The sequence below is a fragment of the Pseudochaenichthys georgianus genome, chromosome 8 (assembly GCF_902827115.2).
Source record: "Pseudochaenichthys georgianus chromosome 8, fPseGeo1.2, whole genome shotgun sequence".
NCBI classification, from domain to species: domain Eukaryota; kingdom Metazoa; phylum Chordata; class Actinopteri; order Perciformes; family Channichthyidae; genus Pseudochaenichthys; species Pseudochaenichthys georgianus.
In genome coordinates, this window is record NC_047510.2 from 18,872,054 (window position 1) to 18,878,661 (window position 6,608).

Genomic DNA, 6,608 nt, shown 5'->3' on the forward strand with positions numbered 1-6,608 from the left:
AAAATCACATTGTCTGATTTTTAAAGAATTTATTTGCAAATTATGGTGGAAAATAAGTATTTGGTCAATAACAAAAGTTCATCTCAATACTTTGTTATATACCCTTTGTTGGCAATGACAGAGGTCAAACGTTTTGTGTAAGTCTTCACAAGGTTTTCACACACTGTTGCTGGTATTTTGGCCCATTCCTCCATGCAGATCTCCTCTAGAGCAGTGATGTTTTGGGGCTGTCGCTGGGCAACACAGACTTTCAACTCCCTCCAAAGATTTTCTATGGGGTTGATATCTGGAGACTGGCTAGGCCACTCCAGGACCTTGAAATGCTTCTTACGAAGCCACTCCTTTGTTGCCCGGGCGGTGTGTTTGGGATCATTGTCATGCTGAAAGACCCAGCCACGTTTCATCTTCAATGCCCTTGCTGATGGAAGGAGGTTGTCACTCAAAATCTCACGATACATGGCCCCATTCATTCTATCCTTTACACGGATCAGTCGTCCTGGTCCCTTTGCAGAAAAACAGCCCCAAAGCATGATGTTTCCACCCCCATGTTTCACAGTATGGTGTTCTTTGGATGCAACTCAGCATTCTTTCTCCTCCAAACACGTCTAGTTGAGATTTTTACCAAAAAGTTATATTTTGGTTTCATCTGACCATATGACATTCTCCCAATCCTCTTCTGGATCATCTAAATGCTCTCTAGCAAACTTCAGACGGGCCTGGACATGTACTGGCTTAAGCAGGGGGACACGTCTGGCACTGCAGGATTTGAGTCCCTGGCGGCGTAGTGTGTTACTGATGGTAGCCTTTGTTACTTTGGTCCCAGCTCTCTGCAGGTCATTGAGGTCCCCCCGTGTGGTTCTGGGATTTTTGCTCACCGTTCTTGTGATCATTTTGACCCCACGGGGTGAGATCTTGCGTGAAGCCGCAGATCGAGGGAGATTATCAGTGGTCTTGTATGTCTTCCATTTTCTAATAATTGCTCCCACAGTTGATTTCTTCACACCAAGCTGCTTACCTATTGCATATTTAGTCTTCCCAGCCTGGTGCAGGTCTACAATTTTGTTTGTGGTGTCCTTTGACAGCTCTTTGGTCTTGGCCATAGTGGAGTTTGGAGTGTGACTGTTTGAGGTTGTGGACAGGTGTCTTTTATACTGATAACAAGTTCAAAGAGGTGCCATTAATACAGTTAATAAGTGGAGGACAGAGGAGGCTCTTAAAGAAGAAGTTACAGGTCTGTGAGAGCCAGAAATCTTGTTTGTTTGTAGGTGACCAAATACTTATTTTACAGAGGAATTTACCAATTAATTCATTAAAAATCCTACAATGTGATTTCCTGGATTCTTTCCCCCCATTCTGTCTCTCATAGTTGAAGTGTACCTAGGATGACAATTACAGGCCTCTCTCATCTTTTTAAGTCGGAGAACTTGCACAATTGGTGGCTGACTAAATACTTTTTTGCCCCACTGTATAAACAAAGACCCCCTGTCCCCCTGAATAACAATGCAAAAATCCTGCTGCTTTCATTCGATATAAGAGCCATAGGGAACAGATTTGATGGCAGGAATAGCATAATGCTGCTTCTTGTTCAAGCTAAACTGTCCACATTTTTTGTACGCATGCCCAAACTCCTTAAGGTCACCGAAGCAGAGATTCACACCCACATGCAAGACAAAATGAATCTCTGCAGCCCTCCCAGCAAAGTGATTCATATTTGGAATCGTTAAAGAATGTTTTTCTTACCAAAATCTGACATGTTTACATCATTTATGGATACTTTTTGATTCTGAAATTAAATATGTTCTTCTCACTGTTAACATACTGGCTATAGTTTCTTTCACTTCCACAAGAAGCAATAACAATAAGTGGAATTTCCATTCTAAACAGCATGCATGCAGTCACATCCTGTTTTTAGATGTTTCAGATTTCAGAATTGCGGGATATTCCAGGATATGAGTTCCTTGAAATGGGGAAAAGGTTACCCTGATGGGAAGGATGTAGGAATGCATTGATCCGGACCATTGACCTTGTATAAAATTCACAAGTGGACCTTTAACAAAAAAGTTTGAGTACCCCTGAGGTAGAGTAATCACATCCTCCCTTGGCCCTTGTGACCCACAGAAATAATGAATTGGAACCAGAACAATGTGTTTGTATAGTTGAAATTGGGAAAGTGGGAATGCTGAGAATAAACAGCTGCACACAGTAAGACGTTTTCAATCCAGCGAGGGTCAAAGTTTGTTGGAGCAGTCCATCAGATGGGAGCAGGAGGGAATGATAGGAGAAGATATTCACCAGGGGAGGTTGTGAAAGACAAGCAGGGCGCTTCAGTTAAGAAAACAAGCATTGAGATTCCAGTCGTGTTGCTGAAACCCTCCCTACTCACAAAAACTAAAAACAGGCAATCCATGCACTGTTCTGCGATCTCACTACCAGAGGTTTGGGCAACCAGTAAATCAGACCCAGGGGGTGGGTATCAGAATTCCGATAAATGGTTATTGGACACATGCCAATAGTTCGCTTTAATCTCTTGACAACGGTTTGTTTTTTCCCAGCAAAAAAAAAAAAGGGACTCAAAATGAAACAAAGAGTGCTGCGAAACAGAACTCTATGTTCAAGTGTGTTTGGCTAATAAATGTTATCAAGCTTGCAATGGGATAGCTATCAGTTTCATGTTCCTTTTGGTGTCCACAGTCATACAGGGAACAACCTCAATAATTTGGATTATTGGTTCTCACAAGTGAGTCACAAAATAGCTAATGGTGTGTAAAATGGCAGCTTTAGTACGGGATGTTTCTTCTCAAGCTGAAGGGTTTCTAAACACGTGATGAAGTGACAATATTGATCCGTTTCCAGCAGCATAAAAGGTCATCTTAAATTTGAGTTGGAAATAATCTCATCATCTAGATGCTCTTTGTTGAAAAGGAAGTAGGGGGGTAAGTCAAAGGAATGCGCTGTCAGGATACCAGTAAAACATAAAGGATCTAAGGGACAAATTACCTCTTTAAACTTTTTACTGCAACAAAAAGGAAATAGCTGTGGAAATATGACAAGGAAAAACACATGACTACATGTAAGAAATATGAATGCGGATCCAGTAACATCCAGAATCTGTTGGTACACTGATAAAAGGACCTTGTTGGTTACCAGATGCTTTTTTCTCACCCTGTCGTTATCTGTGCTTAATGCTGAGTTACTGTTTAATATTCAACCAGTGGATTTGTGTAAACAGAGAACAACCCCAGAAACATTCACTATGCAACAATATGAGTGTTGTCCATTTACTCACTGAAGCAAAGCGTACTGTAATGTGATCATGGAAAATGCATGACTCTAACAGAGGTGCCTCTGTCCTCCTCAGATTCCTTGTGTCTACTCTTTGCTGGCATTTTGCAGCCAGTTTCTTTATCTTGTGTATGAAAATAACTGGCTGGACACACTGTAAGCAGAATTTCCTTTCAAAGATTTTTACTAGATAATGTTCTGTCCTTCACACAGAGCAATTGAATCTTACCTGCGAGGAATACTGCAAACACAGGCAAAGCTTAGTCATCTGGATTCCAAAGAAAATCACTTTACTCATCCACACAAGACAATACACCTCCCCACTTTCAGAAGATCCCAGGAAGTCAAACTTCATTTTATTAACCAGGTACAGAATTTAGGCCATTTATCTTTGTAGTTAGAGTTAGTTTTCTTTTCTTGATTTCTATGCGGACCTCAAACTGCACTAACAAAGAGCTAGGACGCTACATACCACAACATTGAGTAAGATTAATTCCCCTGCCAAGGGTTGCATTCTTCACTTGATCATTAAACTGAGCAGAGGCCATTTCTGGAATGCATGTGTGCTTTTGGGAAAGCAATGACAAACATGTACCTTATAGCTGATGTCATGCAAACTCTCTTGGAAAGATTTATAGAGGTTGCAACATTTCAGATGCAAGCAAACTTCAACACCTATATTTGCATTCAATACTTTATGAGTCAAATGTACCTCAGGCTGGTATAGCAATATATAGCGTTCTATACACAACAATACAATGTTAGCCTCTGAAGCAATGCCATCAACAAGGCTGTACTTAGATACAGTGGTGCTTCAAGTTAATTATTGACATTGTCGTGCTAAAATACTGCAGATTTAGATTGCTAACACCACTAACAAATGTTTTACCTACAAAAAGTAGATACAAAATGTTGACATGATGATGCTTCATAGAGAGTCAGGGGATCAGCAAATGCAATTTAGCCTTAAGGGGAGATAAATGTAGCAAATTGTATGGCAATCCATTCCACTGTTGTTGAGACATTTTACTCAAAACAGCAAATGTAAACCTCAGGGTGGCAGTAGAGGAAAGGTCAGGGGATCACCAAAGTCATTAGGATTCTCTGTGTGGGAACCATGACTATTCATAAGAAATTCCATTAAGTGGATTTTGAGATATTGCAGGTTAAGTGGCGTCTTCTGGAAGCACTACAGGAATATTCAGCAGGATTCTTAAATGTCTGTACCAAATGTTAGGACAGTCGTCTATTTGCAGGCCTCCTATATCTACAAAAAAGACTGGCCTCTCAAGCAGTTTCCTCTTACAAAAACGTTTTCAGTCAAATAACTACGAGGAAAAAGCAAGACACATAATAAAACACAAAGTGATAGAAAAGGAAAGGGTACATGTATTGTATGCAGGAACCAGATAACAAACAGGAAATATCCAATTTACTACAAACAATTCAGGAGTTTGCAAGAGACAGGAAAAGTGTTTAAATCAATGTGCGAGTCGAAGCCTCGCCAGAGACTGGAAGACTCGTTCCCTGACCTTATTTCTTATCAGATGACCTCATGTTCTGCTTCCTCATCACCACCACGTGTAGTGGATCCCCTTCCTCTTTCAGATCTCTGTTCTCTCTCTGTAGTTCCTGATTGTGTTGTATCAGTTTACTTGACATAATCAAACTCTGAGCCTGTTCCAGTATCCTCAGCTTACCTTCAACTTCGCTTATTAACAAAGACAAACAATACAGTTGGAGTTCATTGAGTAGACTTGGATCCCTGCCAGCCAATGCGGAGTAGGCCTAGAGTGGCGGGACTAAATCAAATGTTCTCTTATGTCCCCCCACCCCTTCCTTTACACAGCTGTACTCTTGTGTGCTCCTTTCTCCTGTCCCCTCTTAAATGCAACAGCTCTCTTCAGTTGGAAATGAAGGAGTGTTTCTCTTGATGGTTATTGGAAGTCTCAGCTGAGACGGAAAACCTCCTTTCATGGTAATTTCATTGTTTTGTTATATTGTTTCGTAAAGAGAGGCTTACTCCTGTCCAGCTGAGTGATAGAAAAAAGTCTCTCCAAGAACAATATCCCCCTTCCAGCCTCAGATTCACACAGAAACTCCCAGTTGGTGGGGGATGAAGAATTAGCATCTGCCAAGTCGCCCCCTGATTTGAACTGTAGAGATGATAATACAAAACACATTTTAGATTTGTACAATGCTGCAAAGATTTCAATGGAAACTATGAATCACCTGAGTCAATTGTGTAAGGAAATGATCCTCTCTAGCTGCTCCTTTGCAGGAATTTCAGAAAAGCAAAAAAGACGGGTTCTGCTTAGGCTCCTTTCAGAAGGACAGATGCTTGCTGACAGGAGGGTTTCAGGTCCTCTTGTTTAGGGAGGGTCTAACTATCCTATCTGAGCATGATCGTCCAGAGAGAGGATCATTTCTCTGCAACATAAAGCTTGACATCTGCCATATGGGAATGTTTAGGGGCTACATGAGGGAGAACAGACAAAGAGCTTAAAGACAGTTGTTTCAGTTTCTTCCCACTCATTCATTCTCTTTGACAATTCATTTTAGATTACTAAAGTATAGTAAATAACTAATCGTTTTTATTTTCAATAGCCCCCTTTTATTTATTTTTATCAAGCAGAAAAAATAGGTTCAGGAGGGGCATGTGCTGTGTAAAGACTGTGAACAATGATGTCATGCATTTTGGGAGCCATAAACTGTAAATATTTTTACAGTTGAACGGCAAAGACCCTCCTAACATCATCTGGCTGTGATTGCTCTGAGTAGAGGTTCTCCAAACCCCATACATGATATCCTCCATGCCTACAAACAACATCTGTTCATGATGTTAAATGCTTCCCAAGGGAGAATGAGAAGACATACGTTAATGTTTAATCTGATAGCTCTTTGTTCTTCTGTCCAGTTGGGGATTACATTAGTGCTTGCACAGCAGAAACAAATGCATGAGTTACTGATCTCTGGCTCCCCCGCGTGTTGGATTCAACAAAGTGATATTAAAGTAAGTCAAAGAGCAAATTCTCTTCGCTTAGAAATCAACATATAAGATGCTTTTGATCTGTCAAGTTAATGTGTGCAACAGAAATTCAAGCTTTCAAGTTACTATACTTGAACTGTTTTCTTTTAAGCAATGAATCCCTAAACTGCACCTCAATACTGTCAGTACCCACTAGATGGCAGCACAGTGTAAAATCCACAGTCAAAGCTCCATCACACTCTCTTCAACCTTCATATGAATTTGATCCCCTCTGCCTGTGCAGTGATTTTTGGGGCAGACTTTTGGTAGAGGTGGAGGAGGGGGCTGCTGCAAACAG